Source organism: Myotis myotis, unplaced genomic scaffold, assembly GCF_014108235.1.
Source record: "Myotis myotis isolate mMyoMyo1 unplaced genomic scaffold, mMyoMyo1.p scaffold_m19_p_6, whole genome shotgun sequence".
Classification (NCBI taxonomy): domain Eukaryota; kingdom Metazoa; phylum Chordata; class Mammalia; order Chiroptera; family Vespertilionidae; genus Myotis; species Myotis myotis.
This window is the reverse complement of record NW_023416368.1, coordinates 11,391,121-11,411,208: the sequence shown is the minus strand read 5'-3', so window position 1 is coordinate 11,411,208 and position 20,088 is coordinate 11,391,121. Positions and strand designations below refer to the sequence as shown.

At 37.0% G+C, this 20,088-nt stretch overlaps 1 non-coding gene across 1 annotated transcript; it reads left to right on the top strand.

Moving 5' to 3' along the window:
• Positions 1 to 651: 651 nt before the first annotated feature.
• LOC118659512 lies at positions 652 to 785 on the top strand. The gene has a single exon (XR_004968616.1).
• The last annotated feature ends 19,303 nt before the right edge of the window (positions 786 to 20,088 follow it).

The window sequence follows — 20,088 nt, the reverse complement described above, 5'->3', positions numbered from 1 at the left end:
TCTAAGGCAGATAGGGCCAACAAAGTTTCTTAAACAAGTTTTGGTTGCCTAAGTAGCACTATATAGACACATTTCCCATTTGAAAGTGACTTCAGATTTGAGAAAATGGAGTCAAAATATGCTATTGGAATTATGGGTCAGGATTTCTATCTTAAAGCTATGTTAATTCTTTGAAGAATGATGCAAGTTTTGGGCTATTTTACATGGTCCACACTGTTGACCTTCAGTCTTGATATCTGTCAAAATAAAAATGTTGTATGTTGAGCTCTGAGTGAACCATATTTGTGTTCTCCCTGGAATTTAATTTCCAGAGCCAAATAACCTCAGGTAGTTTTCCAACTGATCAAAATAATTTTCAATAGTGTTGACATGCTACCCAATTTGAAGGTGAGGTACTAACTAAAATAAAGCTAGCCAATATATTTGTCACCTATTGAGTTCCTGAAAAACAAAATGGTCTTTTAAATTTTTTTCTGTAACAAACCATTTTTTTTAAAAGGAAAATAGGAGTTTGAATTATATATATACACATATTTAAATTTCTATAAAATGTTTTCAAAGTTTAGAAACAATAATTTGCTTTACTTAAAAGCTTTGTAGCCTCATCAAAGAAAAAAGTGTGTGTGCGTTGAGAAAGCAAAGGTTAAGACATATGTTTTTCTACTCACATAAAGAGTACATAACATTCCCTCAGACGAGCTGAGAGTAGAGAGGCCGGGCTTCCTTCCCCATGGGAGAGGTGGTTAAGAAAGGAGCCTCACCTAGACTGCCCTTGCCTCACATTAAAAAAAATAAATAAATAAAGAGTACCTAGGCTTAAAAAATAAATACAAGTGAGTTTGTAAACTACCATATTAGTGACCATAATTATTGGGTGTGTGGTGGGGATGAAGAATTTTGCACTAATAAATGTGAATTATAGACAGATGTAGCAATATAACTCTACTATTATGCTGTTACATATTCATCGTGGCGCCCTATTGGGGTTCTGCTTTTAGAGATAGTACAGGTCTCAATTATATACGCTTATCTGTAGAGTAATAATCCCACTGAAACATCATGGCTGGTGTTCCAACTGGAGAATTTGGAAGTTTGCTTTCAGTACTCAGATGGCCTCTCCCATCCTCCATGGGAAAAGTTGCTTCCCGGCCACAGCCTGAACAGAGGTAGTCTTGGGGGATTGATACTGACTCAAACACGGCTCAGACCTTCAGGATGTTGAGGGCAGGTATCCTACACCTCATCTCATACAAGCCTTGCAAAAAGCCCAATGACTTATAAGCAACTTCAGGTGCTGCTGTCATCCTCATTTTACAGAAAACCATGCTGCTTCTATTATATTGGTCACCACAAGGTTGACCAGACATATGACTGTATTAGTCACTTTGTCTGTGGTTTCCACCCTCCAATTCCTTATGGCCAAAGCAGGGCTCTTCTCCAACCGCAGGGGGGAATATATATAAAAAATACAATTCCAGGCATTAGTGTATTACTGGTACATTTGCCTCAAGGGTGAAAAGAAACCAGAGCAAAAACCCACCTAAGGATCTGGGAGTGTTTCTATTTCTGCTTTCTCTCTCTGGCCTGTGTTTTCTGTCCCCGAACTTAAGCTGTCAAAGTAAATCTGGACAATTTGGAAAATAGAGGACAGTCCTGAAACTGGAGATAAGTTGAAAACTTATGAAAAGTTAACCTCTAATGCAGTTTGATAAATTTAAATAAGCTTAAGTATAAATTGGAGTCACATGTCTAGTTCTCAGCCATGATTTTGTAGTATTCAGCTAGGGAAGAAATTTCATAAATTGGGAAAAGATGTAGTCAGTCCAATTAATAGTCCTGCTAATGACATATAGTAATCCTTAAACTTGTTCTCTGATTAAAATGACTAGGAAGTCTTATAAAATATGGAGTGACATATTTGCCAGTCTCACATTCGTTTGTCCTTGTTTTCCTTGACCACAACTCAGCCTGATATTTGGTAGCCAGAGCCATTGTGAGGCCTGAGATAAGGTAGTCCCTGGGGAACAACAACTAAATAGTAATTGAAACTCAAATTCTTTATATGAATTATGTCAGTAGCCAACACCTCTTATTAAATCTATGCATAAGGTAATATGGTTATCTCTACTTTCAGACTAGAGTTTAATGATCTTCACATCATATAAATTATAGATGTAGGATTTGGATTTAAACCCAAACAGGCTGACTCCAGAGTCCATGATCTTAAACTTTATATCACCTTGCCCTGGTAGGAAGGTTGAGGCTGACTAACTCACTGATGATGGGTTTATCCTCCCTTTGGAACTTACAATGACCTATTAATTGGGTGTTAAGGTCAGCCTTTTTGTGTTTTTCAAGATATCCCATTCTACCTTTAACATCTGCTATTCAGATTTCTGTCAAACTATCATTTATGAATGTGTGTATATCAATACATATGTGTGTATATATGTATTGTACATATTTCTATATTAGCATATAGTAATATGCTAATTAGACCAAACAGCTGAATGACCTTCTGGACATCATTCTGGACGTCCTTCCTGACGAAGCCATGGTGACAGAGGCCAAAGCAGAGGCGGTTAGGGGTGATTAGGAAGGCAGGTGAGACGTTACGGGTGATCAGGCAGGCAGACAAGTGGTTAGGGGCCATTAGGCAGGCAGACAAGCGAGCAGTTAGGAGCCAGTGGTCCCGGATTGTGAGAAGGTGCAGGCGGGGCTGAGGGACCACCCCCATGTGTGCGAATTCTGTGCACCAGGCCTCTAGTATGTATGTATGTATGTGTGAATCGGGCAGTCGGAAATCACTCTCACAATCCGGGACTGCTGGCTCCCAACTGCTCGCCTGCCTGATCATCCCCTAACCACTCCCCTGCCAGCCCGATTGCCCCTAATTGCCCTCCCTTGCCAGCCTGGTCGCCCCTAACTGCCCTCCCTGCAGTCTTGGATCCCCCCAACTGCCCTCTCCTGCAGGCCTAATTGCCTCCAACTGCCCTCCCCTGCAGGCCTAATCGCCCCCAACTGCCCTCCCTTTCAGGCCTGGTCCCTCCCAACTGCCCTCCTCTGCTGGCCTGATCACCCACAACTGCCCTCCCCTGCCGGCCATCTTGTGGCAGCCATCTTGTGTTTACATGGGGTCGGCCATCTGTTACCGCATGGGGGTGGCCATCTTGTGTGTTGGAGTGATGGTCAATTTGCATATTACCTTTTTATTAGATAGGGTGGACATTTAGACTGTTTCCATATCTTGGCTATTCTATATAATAAAAGCCTAACATGTAAATTGTCCCCTCAGGTGGTCATTAAGGAGATTGGGAGTTCGACTGGTCGCTATGACATGCGCTGACCACCAGGGGGCGGCATGTAACATGGTGAGCGTCAGCAATGCAGCACTGGCAGTGGGCACTCAGGTGCTGGGTGCCTGCAAGGAGCCCGCTCACACCCTTGCGGCCTCTATCAGATGAGCCGGGCCACAGCTGTAGGGACCACAGAGGCCAGTCAGCTCCCCGTGGGTTTGCACAGGAGCCAGTTTGCAAGGCCGGCTGGGAGAGAGCATGCTGCCTGCCTGGCTTCTGTGTGGCACCACTGGGCAGCCCAGAGTCCCACGATGTACCCTGGCCTGTGGCGTCCGGCCGCACTCACAGCATCTCCACATGGGGATGCGGGTGCCATGACTCAGGCCGAGGGGGACATGCAGGGGCCTGGGGGCCCAGGTGCTTCCCAGGGCCCAGAGGTCAGCTGGGACCTGCCCTTCCACACCAGATGCTCACACTTTGATCACTGGCCAGGCCTAGGGACTGCACCTGTGCATGAATTTCATGCACCGGGCCTCTAGTTACAAATAATATTGTAATGAACATGGAGGTGGGTATATCTTTTTGAGTTAGTGTTTACATTTCTCTAGATAAAAACTCAGAAGTGAAATTGTTGGATCATATGGTAATAGTTCTATTTTTAATTTTTTTTTTTAGGACACTCTACTGTTTTCCATAGTGGCTACACCAATTTGCATTCCCACCAACATTGCACAGAGGTTCCCTTTTCTCCACATCCTTGCCAGCTTTTTTATCTCTTGTCTTTTTGATGATAGAGATTCTAACAGATGTGAGGTGATACCTCATTGTGGTTTGATTTGCATTTCCCTGATGATTAGTGATGTTGAGTACATTCTCATGTACCTATTGACCATCTGCATGTCTTCTTTGGGCAAATGCCTATTCAGATTCTATGTCTATGTTTTATTAGGATTTTTTTTGCTATTGAGTTCTACCTTTTCTTAATCTAAGTACTTTTTCATTTTTTTAAAGCAACAGTGTCCTGATAGATACTTGGAAATTAAGGACCTTCTTAGTTTGATTATCCTATGACTTTCTTGTACAGATAGACATTTGAAGTTTAATTTAAAATATACAGTAGTGGACTTATGCACAATAAAATATTTTTCACAGCAGCAATTATCTTGCTTTTAGAGCTTTATACCTTTAAGCTAACAGACAGTCTAAGTTTGTTTAATCTTAATTAAACTTTTCTCTCAAAATTAACTTGCTTGGCTGGCAAATGAGTCCAAATGGTTTTTCCCTTTGGACTCATACATACGTGAATTAAAATGTTGGATGTTTTGAATCCTTAAAGGGTAAAACACTTAAGCAGACAGTGTAGTTATACAATAATATCCATTCATCTGTATATTTCCTAGAGTAAGATGTTTTTATTACTTGGTGGTATCTTTGTATAGAAAGCAGAATAGCCTGTTGATACTCAGGAAAGGTATGGGTTACACTGGCCAAAACATTATTTTATTGCTTTGATATTAATTTACATTTCTGGCTTACTTTACATTTCATAATTATATGGCATAACTTTACTGTTAAAATATTGGTTGTGAAAGGAAACAGAGCAGACCAATAAGAGCACAAATGTAAGTGCTTAACACTACTTACTGAAACTAGAAATTTGTGATACTATTCCATTTCTCTGAAACAAAACTGTAGCTTCCAGAATTGTATTGGGTAAATCTCTGTTACAGACCTACCATTCCACACTAGTTCATCTGTCTGACTCTCACTGTGACACTTTCACGATGACATCCTTGTGTCCCTAAAATTTAGCTCAATGAAGTTATAAAGTTGCTATTAAATAAGTATTAATGAATGGATAAATGTGTTTGTACATTTGATGAAAGTTACTAAAGCTACACATGTTGAGTTTTACTTCATCATTTTATGATTATATTGATTATCTGAATAAGACATGTTACCCCAGACATACCACAATAAACAGTGATTAAAGAATGTTGATGCTGTTCATGACTTAAGGCTGATATTTTTTTCTTTGTTCCTGAAAAATCGTTTAACATAACCAACAGATTTACTGCATGAAATTCCACCAATACTTCCAAAGAAAGTATAGAGAATTTAACAAAATCATTTTAAATCATTGGGAAATAAAAAATCATATAAGAGCAGCAAACTTTATATATGTTGTTGACATTGCATCAAATACATACGTCAGTTTCTCAGGATTAATAGCTGGGTAATGTCAAGTTAGACTATCCAGGAATATGCATGCCTCCCAATTTGTTAATTTTTAAAAATAACCTGTAGTACAGCTTTTGTGTTGCCTCCATATAGGCCTTGGCTACCTACTAATTTTGCCAGTGGTATTTTGTGTAATTTTTTGCTATTGTTGATGGTATTTCTTTTATTTTCTAAATACTATTTCTAGTATGCAATAAAGTAAATTATTTTGGTATAATTTTTGGTAACCAGATATCTTAGTAAACTTTATTCCAGGTATTCCTTTTGGGTAATTTGGATATTCAATAACATGCAAATACATATTTTTTTCCTTTCAAAGAGTGAGGTCTTTTCTCCCTGACTCTACCTTATTACATGGAATACAGGGGCTATAAATTTTGAAATATTTTGAAATAATAAAGATGAAAGGGAAAATTTTTGTCTTTTTTAACTTTAATAAAATTGAGTATTTTACTGTTAGGTGTGATATTGGATCTGAATTCGGTTAGACAATCCCTGTTATGATTAGGATGTATACATAGTAAGAATTTTTTTAAATGGTTTTGTTAATTTGAGAGAGAGAGGAATGGAGAGGGAGAGAGAAACATCTATGTGAGAAATATCAATTGTCTGCCTCCTGCACCCTGTATGGCCCCTACTGGGGATCAAGCCCACAATTTGACATGTGTCCTGACCAAGAACTGAAACAGCGACCTTTTGGTGCATGAGACGACACTCAACCAACTGAGCCACACCAGCCAGGGCCTAAGAATTTTTTTTTAATAAAGAATTTTATTAAATACTTTCAAATCAGCTCAAATGGTCATACAAAATTTTCTTTAAATTATGCTATGGTTAATCATATTGCAAGTGTCAAAATTAAATGTTCTTGCTTTCTAGTGCAGATTCTTCTTGGATAAGATACATCCTTCTTTTAATACATTGGCTAGTTCAATATGCTAGACCTTTTATTTACCATTTTTGTTTCCATGTTTATAATTGTTATTGGTCTGAAGTCTTTCGATTTTGTGCTCTCTCACATTTTATCAGTGTATTATGGTCAGTGTATAAACACATTGGGAATGATTTTATTTTTTTGTTTTAATGTTCCAGAGGGTTTATATATTAAAAATACATTATTTGTGTTTAGAAAGTTCAAGAAAACAAAAAACAAAACTGGGCTATAAACTGCCTAGACCTGAAGCTACTTTGGGAGGCAATTCTTTGACTACATTTTTAAAATTTCTTCTTTGCTTATTGATCTATTCCATTTTCTACTTCTTGAATATGTTTATTTATGTGTTTGAGATTTTTACATTCATCAGCCCTACATTTCCCTAGCCATTCTCAAAATTAAGAAATATATTTTGCATTCTAATGGTCTTTTTTCAAATTTTTCTCCTGTGCTATTTCCTCCTCCTCATAGGACATTGAAATTAAAATTACTGATTCTTCATCATCACCATTGTCAGCAAAACTAACTTTGGGATCTCTGCCAGCCACTTAACATCATAAAGAAATGTTTCAAATCCATAAATCTCAAGTGTATAGGCCCATCGCATATGCACCATAAGATGGCAGCTAAAATGTTATTATTTTAGTCAATACTTGGAGAGTTTTTACATTTGTAAAAACATCTGCTCATTTCAAAATATTTTCAATTGATTGAATATTTACCATGTTATGGAAGGGTTCCACATAACGCACATGTCATTGAAGTACACCATGTTGCTGATTAAGAATTCCAAATATACTCAGAAATTATTATACAGAAACTGAAATGATTGAGATATTTATCACTGAAGGGAAATGAAAGTATTTCTTTTAAAATATACATATAGTTAATTTTAGATAGAGAGGATCCCTTCTGATAGGATGTCTCCTTGGTAGCTAAACAAAATAATCTAAAGTTGTTAAAGGGTGATATTAAAAAATTAATATAAATACCACATGATCTCACTCATTTGTGGAATATAATGAACAACATAAACCGATGAACAAAAACAGATCCAGAGACAGAAGCATCGATCAGACCATCAAACCTCAGAGGGAAGGAAGGGGAGGGTGGGGGTAAGGGGGAGAGATCAGCCAAAGGACTTATATGCAATCATATAGGCCTAACCAATGGGCACAGACAACAGGAGTTGAGGGCATGAGTGGGGGGGGATAGGGGGTAACGTGGGGATAAGGTCTCATATGTAATAACTTAATAAAAAAAAATTGAAAAAAGAAATAATTTGTACATGCCAGAAAAGATATTTAGAGAAGTAAACACTCTTGAACCTTAAAAAAAAATTAATATTCTTTATTTACTCAGTTTTTTGTTTTGTTTTTTCCTCTTCCCATGTGCCAGGCCCTATTCTAGATGCTAAGAAAAAAACATGCCATATATATATATATATATATATATATCCATCTTTCACATTAAGGCAGATAAAAACAGTTTACAAATACATAAAATAAATGTCAAGTGATGTAATGTAAGGGGACAAGGTGAAGGGGTTAGAGAAGGATAGCATGGTCAGATGTGTCTTTCTGGTGAAGAGACATTAGGAGAGACCTGGATGTAAAGGAGGAGAAAGTCATGTACATATATGGAAGAAGGTCTTTCTAGGCAGCAGGAGAAATCAGTTTGGAAGAAGGTCTGTTATGCTTAAGGAATAGCATGAAAGGAGGTCAGTGTGCAAAGGGAATGAAGATGGAGAGTCAGGAATCTATGTGGACTGTGGGCAGGCCTTGTGGGCCATAGTGAAGCCTGGGATTTTGTGAATGTAAGGAGAGTTGTTGAGTGGTTATAACACCATTCCAGAGTTCAAAACTATAATCACCTAAAAAAGAATCACCCTCTTTAGATATTTCTCATGTTGCTGCGGATAGCAATAAGAAAAAAATCTTTTCTTTTTTCAGAGGTAATCATAGATGATAGATCACCATCTACCAAGGAGAGAAGAAATGTATAAAATAATTCTTTGAATTAGATGGACTCAAAGAGTATTCCCTACTCTAAGATTGTCTGATTAGATGAGGCTGTGGGACTTACACTTCGCACTCCTCTAACAAGATTATTAAATTTCATGAACTTTTGCAAGTAGAAAGTAAGGCAATATGATATATTGGCATAAAGTTAAGTATAGTAGGTTCAGACTCCGGAAACTTTCATTATCGTTCAAATTGTGCTTCACATCAACTGTGGGGAATTGGGCGTGACTCTTGTTCACTTTTCCAGGATTCTACTCCTAAACAAGAAGTTTTGAAGAAGGTAAATGTTAGGGTTTTAGCAACACCAAAATTCCATTATGCAATACACTTCCCATCCACAGTTACCTATGCCCATTTCTCATTCCCTTTTCCTTACCTTTCTACATCAAAATAACTCCATGTAGGAGTTACTATTACTATTAATAGAGGAGCAGTTTAAAATGTCAGTGCTAACGGTGTGTTCAGCATCACAAAGCTATGCCTGCTAAGTAAGGAATAAAATCTTTTCTAAGAAGCTTTTTTAACAAGGCCCAGATCTGACTAAAGTGAAATAGAAGTATTAAGCAACCTAAACAGTCTCTCTTAGACTTCTGATCTAGAATGTAAATAATGGAAGGCCTGAGTTCTTTATGTATTATCTAACTAGAAAAGGCATGGTAGAATGAGGCAAGAGGGGGCTATTGTTCAGAGTCCCTAATCTTATTATACAATGGTTACCTCTATTGATCAGTCCTTTTGAGTTAAATTTCTTCTACATGTACATTTGCTTTTGCCCCTACAGCATATTTTTCTCTAGGTTTCATCCCCTCTAATTTAACATTATGGACAAAGAAAATAACATGTGACTCTAGTGTAGAGGAACATTATGAGAGTTAAATATTTAACTACTAATTGTGACATCAAGACACATATTATATCATCTACAGCAGTGGTCAGCAAACTGGTTCCGCAAACTGCGGCTCGCGAGCCACATGCGGCTCTTTGGCCCCTTGAGTGTGGCTCTTCCACAAAATACTGACTTCTGCGCATGGGCCATGGAGTTTCAATCGCACTGTACATGTGTGCCTGCACGTGGTATTTTGTGGAAGAGCCACACTCAAGGGGCCAAAGAGCCACATGTGGCTCGCGAGCCACAGTTTGCCGACCACTAATCTACAGTATCAGGTTTTTATTCCCAACTTCCCAAAGCCTGGCATCCTTTTTATTTTCTATTGTAAGCAGGTTCCTTATTCTCCATCAGTGTGGTTGTTAGCACTGTCTTTGTCTGATAAAATAAAATTATTCAAGAGCAGATGAAGCTGTAATTACAATCAGAGTTCCTACTTGCAGGAGAAGAAATAAAAATTAAAAGTACTAACTTTGTGACATTTGGGTTATCTGGAAATTTTCCCAGTCTGACAGATGACTGTAGGGACACGTGGCTACATTCAATCGTGGAGACAAGAGGCTTCTTATAAATCAAGCAGAATTGTTCCTGACTAGGTTTCACATGCATTTGCCATTTCTCCAGTTCTTGTGGCATTCTAGATCTTGATTAAAGATTTCATTATAAATAATGGACATTTTTTCCTTTAAATATACTTTGATAAAATGAAAAAGTAATACTTATATGTTTCACAATGTAAGAGAGAAAGAGAGAGGGAGAGAGAGACAGAAGTAAGTCTGTTTTCTATGAGGGAAGGGAAGTGATACAAGTTTCCAAGATAAAAAACGTACATGTTTTTGTTTATTTAAAAACATGGTAAACCTAACAACAAAGTTCTTCTGCTACACAGGTGGCTCTTCAATCAACTAAGACACCATTGTGCTCAGCAATAAGTCAACATTCATATGAGCACATTAGCTTGGTTCACATCCACTCACTCACACAGCGGGGTCTTCCTACATTTTTCAAATAGAAATAATAGAGCCACTAGTTTAATAACTCCAGGAGCCAAAAACAGTATCCAAACTTTTTCTAAAAGAATATAGAAATGTGTAATGCAACTTTTCTCCCCAGCCTACTTTTTTTCAACTCAGTTTTAATCAGTAAGTGATAGCATGATTTGGGGAGAAAGGACCAGGAAATCTAAAAATGTTCCCTTCCTCCTGCTCAGTGTATTCTAACACAATGAATTGTTTCCTGCTCAGTGATGGAGAAGAAAAACTAAATGACCATTGGGATGGCAACTTAAAGTGTATAACAGCATTATACAACTATAAAGTGAAGCTTAAGTTTATAATCCATTCTAATTCTAACAGATTCTTCTTTAGGGCTTTTGTAACATTTCTGTTGCTTAAATAAAATCTACAAACATAGTGATTGTTTTCTACTAATCTCAGGAAAGGAAGTAACAATGATAGGAGATAGTATTTTTTTCTAGTCTTCATACTTTAAATAACATGATTTTTAAAATTAGTATCACTTGATAAATCAAATTTCAGTTTCTAATCAACCACTCTCTATTTGGACACCTGGGGCAAAAACTTGACCTATCATGACCTCATTTTCTTTTTCTTTAGAATGGGGAAAATAATGTCTGCACAGGAAGTAATGGGGAGAAAAAAAATCTGTGACTTGGATGGGTGTGTGTGTGTGTGAGAGAGAGAGAGAGAGAGAGAGAGAGAGAGAGAGAGAGAGAGAGAGAGAGAGAGAGAGAGAGAAAGAGGGAGAGAGAGAAATAGACACACACACACACCCCAACCTCTCATTAGGAGAGTTTAAATAACTTAAGAAATATTAAGAGGTCTCAAAACCAAGTTTGTCTCTCTCCAGAATGTTCTAAATCAGTACTATTAACTTCGTTAATATATTTGCCTTATCCATTCTTCCACCTCTTCAGGGCGATCAGTGTTTCAGGAAAGTTGCGGGCAAGTGTCTGGGTTGGGACTCCATTCATCTCTAAATCATCTACCAGAAAATCAGAGTAACAGCATTTGCATATGTCTAAAAAGATGAATTGGAAATAAGGTGACTTAAATTATAAAAAGTACTTATAAATCAAACCAAATTTAAAGTGAGCAAGAGTAGGAGGAGAGAGATTTTAAGTATTCAATCAAAGCCAATGCCATGCATAGCCTTTGCAGAAATGGTTCCAGGAGAAGAAACTTTTATAAATGGAAGCAGAAATAAGTAACAGTGCATCTTTGGGACAGAATAATCCTTACTTTGCTCTATTTCACAGTTTTATAACTTAATTTTTTAGTCATTGATCACACAGGCACACACAAAAAAAATCACTTACTGGATGTAATCTCAAAATCTTGCAGATTTGTTTCTCATATTGAAAAGTCAATATCCTATGTTGGATTTAAGGTCTAGGCAACTTTTTATTTTTAAGCCAAATTAGTGAGTGAGGAATATGTCTTCTTTTCTTTCATTAAGGGAAACAAAGAAGGCTTTGAGAGTTGTAATGTTTTAGAGTTTCTTAATTGACTTGATGGATTGTGCTTAATAGACTTAAGGTCTGTGCTTATAGTTGGACTACAAAGATTGCAGCAGACAACATGTTGGGAGCTAAGCGAAGAGCACAAAGCCTTGTCTGCAGGCTAAGTATTTGAATGCAAAGCCAGAGGAGGAGATACCTTTACAGAAGGGATTAGAGTTAACTTTTCTAGGGAGGTCTTTTATAAATGAGTTGTTATTATTGGAAGGGCTTTGTTTTATAAAGGACTGCTGAGAGAATTTTACAACTTAATTCAGACCCTGTGAAAAGTAAATTAACTCCATTGGACTTCAAATTAATTTTTCATTATAAAGATTTGTCTTCTTGGCCCCTTTTTCCCTACTGCTCTGTATATACCCTCTTAAGGAAGTGTTCTACACTGTTTCTACTCTTTCTTTATGACAGTGAGTCAGACATTTAGAGCTTTCTAGTATCCTCACTTTCTATGTATATTCACTCAGTGCCAAAAACAAACAGTGGAAATCATTGCACTAATACTGCTTCACACACTTCCTTTTTCTCTTGGCTACCTAGTAATAGCAACACAGCTTTTTAAAATGTATGTATAGAAGCAGTGTTGTCAACCAGTCACATTTCAACTAAATTTCCATATCTGATCACTCATAGGTTTGTTCATTTCTTCATCTCCGAACCAAATTGAGGGCATTATAACCTTCCAGTACAAACTTGTCTGGAATTTATTCCCTTAGAAGAACTACTGAAGACATCTTCTCATGGAACTCTGATCTGATCACTACTCTGTTAAACCAAAAACCAAGTCATTCCCACCAGCTCCATCTATTTTCTGCTGAGTAATGGTCACAAGTATTGATATTCAGTGCCGTCTACAATCCATGATATTCTCATGCTTTTGTCTTCCCTCACCACATACTTTCATATTCAAACAGAATTTTTGGACTGGAACCCGGATTCTTTGTCCCTCAGAGTTGAAGAATGAATCCACGGACAGAATGTAGTATAGCAAAGGTGGAAATTTATTGAAGAACAAGTACAGACTCCCACTTGGGGAGAGGAAAAGAGCCCCACAGAATGGACTCCCATGTGGGGAGGGGAAAAGGGTCCCACTGAGTTCCTTTTCCCTAAGGCTACAGATTCTGGTACCTTGATATCCCCTTTGATTGGTCACTATTCCTTTAGACTGGTTACTATAGTAACTCTTAGGCTCAAAGGTCGATCCTTACATGGGATATGTGAAGTTCTCATCCACCTCCTTCCTTATTGTTTTTCTATTCCCTTTAGGTTTTCTTCTCCTTCTAGGATGAAGGGCTTTCTTTATTTAATATAGACCTTTTGCTGTTCCCAGAGTCCTTATTTTATGGAAATGTACCTCCTGCTGCTCTGCAGCCCTGTGCTTTCTTCATGGTCCTCTTAATTTCCAAAATTTCTAAAATTTCCTAAAACCTGTCTTTTTCACGCCCAAAAATTCGTATTTCAACACCAAGTGCAAAAAAAGGGAGCTAGGAGTCAAAGGCATGATAAAAAAAAAAAGTTGAAGGTGATAGTAGTAGGGTGGTGGTGTCAGTGGTGGTCAAAGGGGTGTCCAGCCAGAGACAGTACCCTGTACCCCCATTTCTTGTTTTGCTTGTAGGAATAAATTCAAACAAGAGACAACAGGTATTAGCAAAAGTAGGTGAGGATTTATTTGTAGGAAATAAATACACTTAGCTAGGACCTGAGCAGGCAACTCAGCTGGCCAAATCCAAACCAAGTTTCCTGAGTGGGCTGCTCAGTTAGCTGAAACCAAAGTGCTCTGAGCAGGCAGCTCAGCTCGCCAAAACCGAACCAAATGCTCAGATATTTGGGAGTTTAAAGGGTTTATACCCCTAGGCTGGAATGCCGCAAGGCAAGGAGCAAGTCACCCCTTCCCTCATCTTGATAGGGGCAGAAATAGAATACTGGGGTCCAACTATAATGTGAAGAAATTCGGGGTGGCAACCTAGGTTTGTGCCCAGTCAAACCTGCATTCTAGAATGTATGTGTACAAGCCTGTAATTAAGCCCCAACCCCTTTCCGCTTGTGGCATAGCCTTGAAAATCCTGTCTTAAAAGGGCCATAAAACTATGCAAAACCCCCACAAGGGTGAAAGGCACCTGGCGCCAGATGGAGTCTTGGTCGAAATCTCACTTCCCCTCTAACAACCATCACAGGGGCTACAAAAGCCTGTGAAAAGTCCAGAAGCCTAGTCCGTATTTGGGGGACAAAGAAACTAGGGGGATGGAAGGGAAAGCCCCGCCATATTCAGGGCTTAGGTTTAGGAACCAATTCCCTGAGCTATTCAGCACAGGTGCTCTTGCAATAAAGTGCATTTCCTGACCTTGCAAGTGCCTGGCTGTTTTGTCTTCCCACTGCCTGGAAATTTTGCTGTAACAATAATTGTAGGAAATATTAATTATGCTCTGTTAACCATGATTATTTTGTTCTGATTAAAGAAGGTACATTCTAACCTGACTGGGAGTTGCATGTGGGACCTGGGAGCTCCTATTATCATGTAAAGATTAACAACCTTGTTGCAGAAATGTGAGCCACCAGCCCTTTGAAAACACCCAGCCCTTTGCATATCACCAGTCCTTTGAAGACCTCCAGCCTTTGAATACCCATAGGGTTTTGAAAATCTCCAGCCTGCATCACTTGTTAACTGCCCATTTGGCATAACCTTTCGCCTACTTCCCTATGTAATTTTTGTCCTTCTACCCAATATAAGCAGCTGGCTTATGGGGAGAGGCAGGGCAGATTTTTGTGGATGACCTGCTGCTTTCTCATACTGCCAGCAGTATTGGAATAAACGCTCATATATGATTCAACCCTGTTTCTGCTTAATTGGCTCAAGTAGTGACTGGTAGTGATTGTCTGGTTACAATGTCTCAAAAAAATAAATCTTTAAGCTATCAGGCTCCTTCACCTAAGTGTTATGCCACCAATTAGACCACGTCCTGGAGGGGCTCTGAGTCTTCCCTCCTCACTTAGGGGCCTGCTGCCTCCATTGTCTATCATCAATTTGTCACATCTCACACATACCCACTCCAAACCCCAATTGCCTTTCCCAGCTTATATCTAGCTGCCTACTCTTACAGTGCTACAGACAAGACAACAGAATTCTTGGCCTCCCCACCTGGCTTCAATCACAACAGCTTCCTATTTAGTTGACTTACAAATTGAATTACTATAGAAGTTTTCATTTGGAGAGTTGACGTTTTAGAGACTGGTGCCTTTCATTGTTTTGGGAGCTGGCTTTTTGCTCAATTTAAGCCTTCAACTGATTGGATGAGGCCCACCCACATTATGGAGGGCAGTCTGCTTTACTCAGAATTCACTGATTAAATGTTAATCTCACCCACAACACCCTCCAAGTTTTCACACAGGATTAGCCACCCTACATGTTACTATGAATATATTTTATGAATAATAAACCATTATTTTCCAAAAGAAATTTAATGAGAAGAGTGACTTACATTTTGTGGAAACATTTTTTTAAAAATATATTCTTACTGACTTTAGAGAGAAATGGAGAGGGAGCGAGAGATAGAAACATTAATGATGAGAGAGAATCATTGATCGGCTGCCTTCTGCAGGGCCCCCACTGGGGATTGAGCCCGCAACCCATGGGATTCATAGGCTCAACTACTGAGCCACGCCGGATGGGTGTGAAATTTTTTTTAGATGTTTAGCTTAGTGGGATCAACCTGGATTCGCATATCTGTTTCTGTATTCAGTGTGCTATAATCTGTTGAAATATCTAAAGAAAATCCAATACCACACAGATATGTAGTTGGAAAAAGGGAGAAGAATACTATAAGTATTTAGTCTTTTCAGATAATTGTAATTTTTTTTAAAGTTTGGCAACGTGGAATAAAACTTTATCAATGTACTTTTTGTACTCTGTTACGTTAAAATAGAAATAAACCTTGAAACAAAAATCAAGATTGCTACCCTTCACAAACATATGTACCTAGCATTTCCAAAACAGCTGCCTATTGCTTTGTTGCTGCTAAGTGTTGACGTGGGCTGATTCTGCTTCCCTGACATCCCTTCCCCTCCACTAGCTGGTTATAGAAAGGATGGTCAGCATCCTTCCAGTCCAAACTCAGGTCACATTTCTTTTCCAGTAAGCTTTCTTGAATTTTTCCCAGTGAACTATGACTTCTTTCTGCTCTGGACTTTCAAAAACACTTTGGATATGTCACATTCTCTCTTAATTGGAAATTCTCATGTGTATCTCATCTCTTGGGGGATGGGGCCATTTGAAGGCAATGATAGGATCTTCATTTGGTTTCATATTTCATATTCCACTTGTTTTCATTCCCAGTGAGTTTAGCATAAAGCCTTGAACCTGGTACAGGCTCAAATTTATTGGATGGATATATAGCATAAATAATGTACAGACAATAGTACAACTTTTTCAAGGAAGTCACAGAAACTCATTTTCTTAAACTATTTTAGCATGTGACCCTACCTCTTAAGTAATTTATAAATAATTATGCTTGAGGAATCAAGAGAGTTTCTACAAGGTGTTAATGTTTTTTTAAATACCATTTCATTTATAAAGAAAAAAATATATAAAATTAGATATGTTAATATCTTAACAGTTTACAATCTTTTCAAAATAAAGATAAAGACAATAAAACTTAACCCAACATTAGAGTCAATAAGAAACTTTAAAAAAGTGTTACATTTCTAAATTAGTAATTTGTTCCATATACAACATCAACCTGAGAGATATTTATTGTAAAGGCCAATATTTTTTTCTAATCATTTAATTTTTTAAATTTCAGTAGCATGATTATTTCTTCTGTATTTTGCTGACTCAAGTAGTATATAACCTCCTTGAATGATCAGCATATCCTAAAGGTGTTCTATGGAACTGTTCCTTCCTTTTGACATTGTGTACAATTCTTTTTACTTTATGTTCTAATCAATCCACGCTGGCCAAAACTGCAATTACAATTAATCAATGTTCATATTGACAGAGACAGCAATAATGAGAAACTGCTGATCATTTGGAACGTGTTTGGGCCACATTTTATAAATAGATTACAATAAGGAAGGGCTGGTCATATTGATTAACTCATAAATGACTTACAATCTGTTTTTAAACCTTAACTAAGCAAGAGTATCTCAAAACAAACAGTAAGAGTGGCTATATTTTTAGTGAGAAAACACTTTAAAATTATGATTGAGGTGAGAGTAGAATAAGGGTACAGCTGGGGTACAAGGAAAAAGGATAAAGTCAAGGTTTATGCAACAATAACACTGGTGCTGTCACTCAGATTTGCAATTTTTAAAATGTCCTCTAAATCCTATCTAACTTAATTTTATATCCAGCAGTTAGGACTCATTTATTTCCAACATAAGTGGTATTTTTTAAAAATTTTAACTGGTTAACTTTTACTTACTTCTACTAGTTTGTTCTTAAAACCATACAACAGTTTTAAAACCTGCAAATTTTGCTTCAAGTATTCTTTTTCAATCTTACCACATTATCAAATTAACTGTTAAATTCCACCTATATGTGATGTCTGTTTACTATCCACACCGTGCAGTTAGTATACTATAATATACCTGCCTGTTCCCTAAACCCTTCAGGGGTGTTTTAATCTCCTTGTCAAGAAAGAACGCTATTTAAGGGCAAATGTGAGGTCTTAAACTTCATCCATATCCGTATAGTTCTCAGAAATGCACTAAGTACAAAGCAATATTTAAAATTACAGGAGCCAAGTAGGTAACATAAACAAGTACAATTAACAGTGTCCTATGTGAGACTGCAGCTCAGCTTCAAAGCTGGAAAGAGTTTGCAAGTGAATGGGGACTGTGGTTGCAGGAGGAATATAAACCCTGCTCAAAAACAGTAGTCATAATTCAGCTCTAACTCCTATATCTTGGAAGAAAATCTGGGCCCAGTACTAACAAATTTTCTACTTTTTCCAGAAAATATATTCTCAAAATTCTATTTGAATGCCTTAATTTTAAATGTAGGCAATTATTTCAATTTCAAACCACCATAAAAGCCAAAAAATAATTAAATAATCTGTAGATCACTTTTGTCCATCCTACCAGTTATGAACCTCAGGTTTATGGGAAATTAATCTTAATACATTGGTAATATTAATGAGCTTAAGTTTTAGATGTTTGTGTATATATATATATATATATATACATATATATATATATATAGTTGATAGTTCAGTGGATAAATGTGCCAATTTCTTAGGTGAAACCAAATCAATCTCTTTACTCACAATTTTCATAGTTAGAGGTAATTTTTTAAAATTAAAATTATTTAATAAGAATTTTTCATAGGATCTGTTCCTGAATTTCTCTTCCACTGAAGAGAGAACTATTCTGAATTAAAATGTGTATAGTTATATTGCTTTCAAGGACAAAGTACAGAACTAAACAAAAAGCTATACTTTTCTGGTATAAATTTGGAGGAAATGTTTTTCCTTAAAATTTCTGGGAAACTTTGGAATTACAAAGATATTCTTACAATCCAACTATATTCTTACAGTGTTCCTTACCTGTCCCATTTCTATAGTTTTGCCACTCTATTCCAGCAATAGCTGGGTGAAGGGCATGGTATAGAATGAGAGGGGATGTTAAAACTATCTCTATATGTTTATAAAAATAGGAAAACAAAGGAGGGTAAGATAACTCTGACACTCTGCTTCCAAAAGCTTTTCCACCAAGTGATTAAACAAACAAAAACAAAATAAAACATCAAAACAAAACCACACTAGAACAGAAAAAAACAAAAGTGGTAAAATTAATGCATTGTTCAGTTATCTAAGCTCATGTAACACATTAGAGCTGTTTAAGAGTACACACTGGCCTTAACTGGTTTGGCTCACTGGTTAGAGCGTCAGCCTGCGGACCGACCAAAGAGGGTGTGCAGGAGGCAGCCAATCAGTGATTCTCTCTCGTCATTGATGTTTCAATCTCTCTCTCCCTCTCCATAATTGAATTCAATACAAATAAAAATAAAAGATGTATTAAAAATAGTACACACTTATTTTAATCATCAAACACTACCTTCATTTCGGGGTATTATTTGCTCAGAAAATATGTCTTTAAAAATAACAGTTAAAAGGAGTCTAAATAAATGTGTATTGCATAAAAAAGAACCCAGTTGAAAGAATTAGGTGGCAAAAGGCATATCTTTCTCTTAATAAATGATACCTTTACTATGATATATGCTGTCTGGTGATGAACTATATTTACTTTAAATGAAATTCTTTGATGCCATATTGCTTTGATTTATTAGGTGGTTTTTTGATTTAGTAGGAGACAGTTTTGAATCAGATGGTGAGGTTGATTTACTAGAGAAAGTATTTGATTTGATAGATGATGTATCTTCTTCAGTATTCAATAAGTAATGATTCAATAGTGGATGTCTGATCTGGTAAGTGAACTATTAGATTTGATTTTGATCTATTTTCTTAGTAAGAGATACATTTATTTTAATAGTTGATGTATCTATTTTAATGTAAAATGTGTCAAATTTATGACTTCATGTTCTTTTTTCTGTACTTGTGATTTATGATTTTTACTACTAATATGTTTCAATTAAAGGAAATATGGAACATTCATTACATTCTACCACAGAGTTAAAATATTCCAAGCCTATCAGAAAGTTTTTCCTCTTTTCTGATAAAATGCTTGCAGTTATGAAAGTGAAAAAAAATCTCATCTTAAAATACAATCATACCTGGGCAGAAACAAGGTGTATGTGTATCTTTGAAATAAAAATTAATTGTATTATGAGTTTAGGTTAGAAAATGTCACATCATCCTTTTTCCCTTTCTCCTCATAGAAGTGCCTGCTCAAGTTTCTGTTCTGTTTTCATCTTCCCTAATAGAGAGCTTGCTGACAACTTTCTTTTTAAAAATACTGATTAGACTAGCCACTGTCTTTTTTTGGGTTCTTCTTTCAGGTTTTCTTCGCATCATGGCTTTCTTGTCTGAACTTTAGATATTGAGAAATGAGTTACTGTAAACTTCAGACAATGATTCTACTTTATGTGTTTTTGAATCAACATTCATATTTGCTTAAAATATTACTCACTGGGTCTGTGATGAGAAGAGCTATATATACCTTGACCACATAAAGTGAAATACAAATGTGACTGGGATTTGAATAAAGCAAAATGCTTGGCA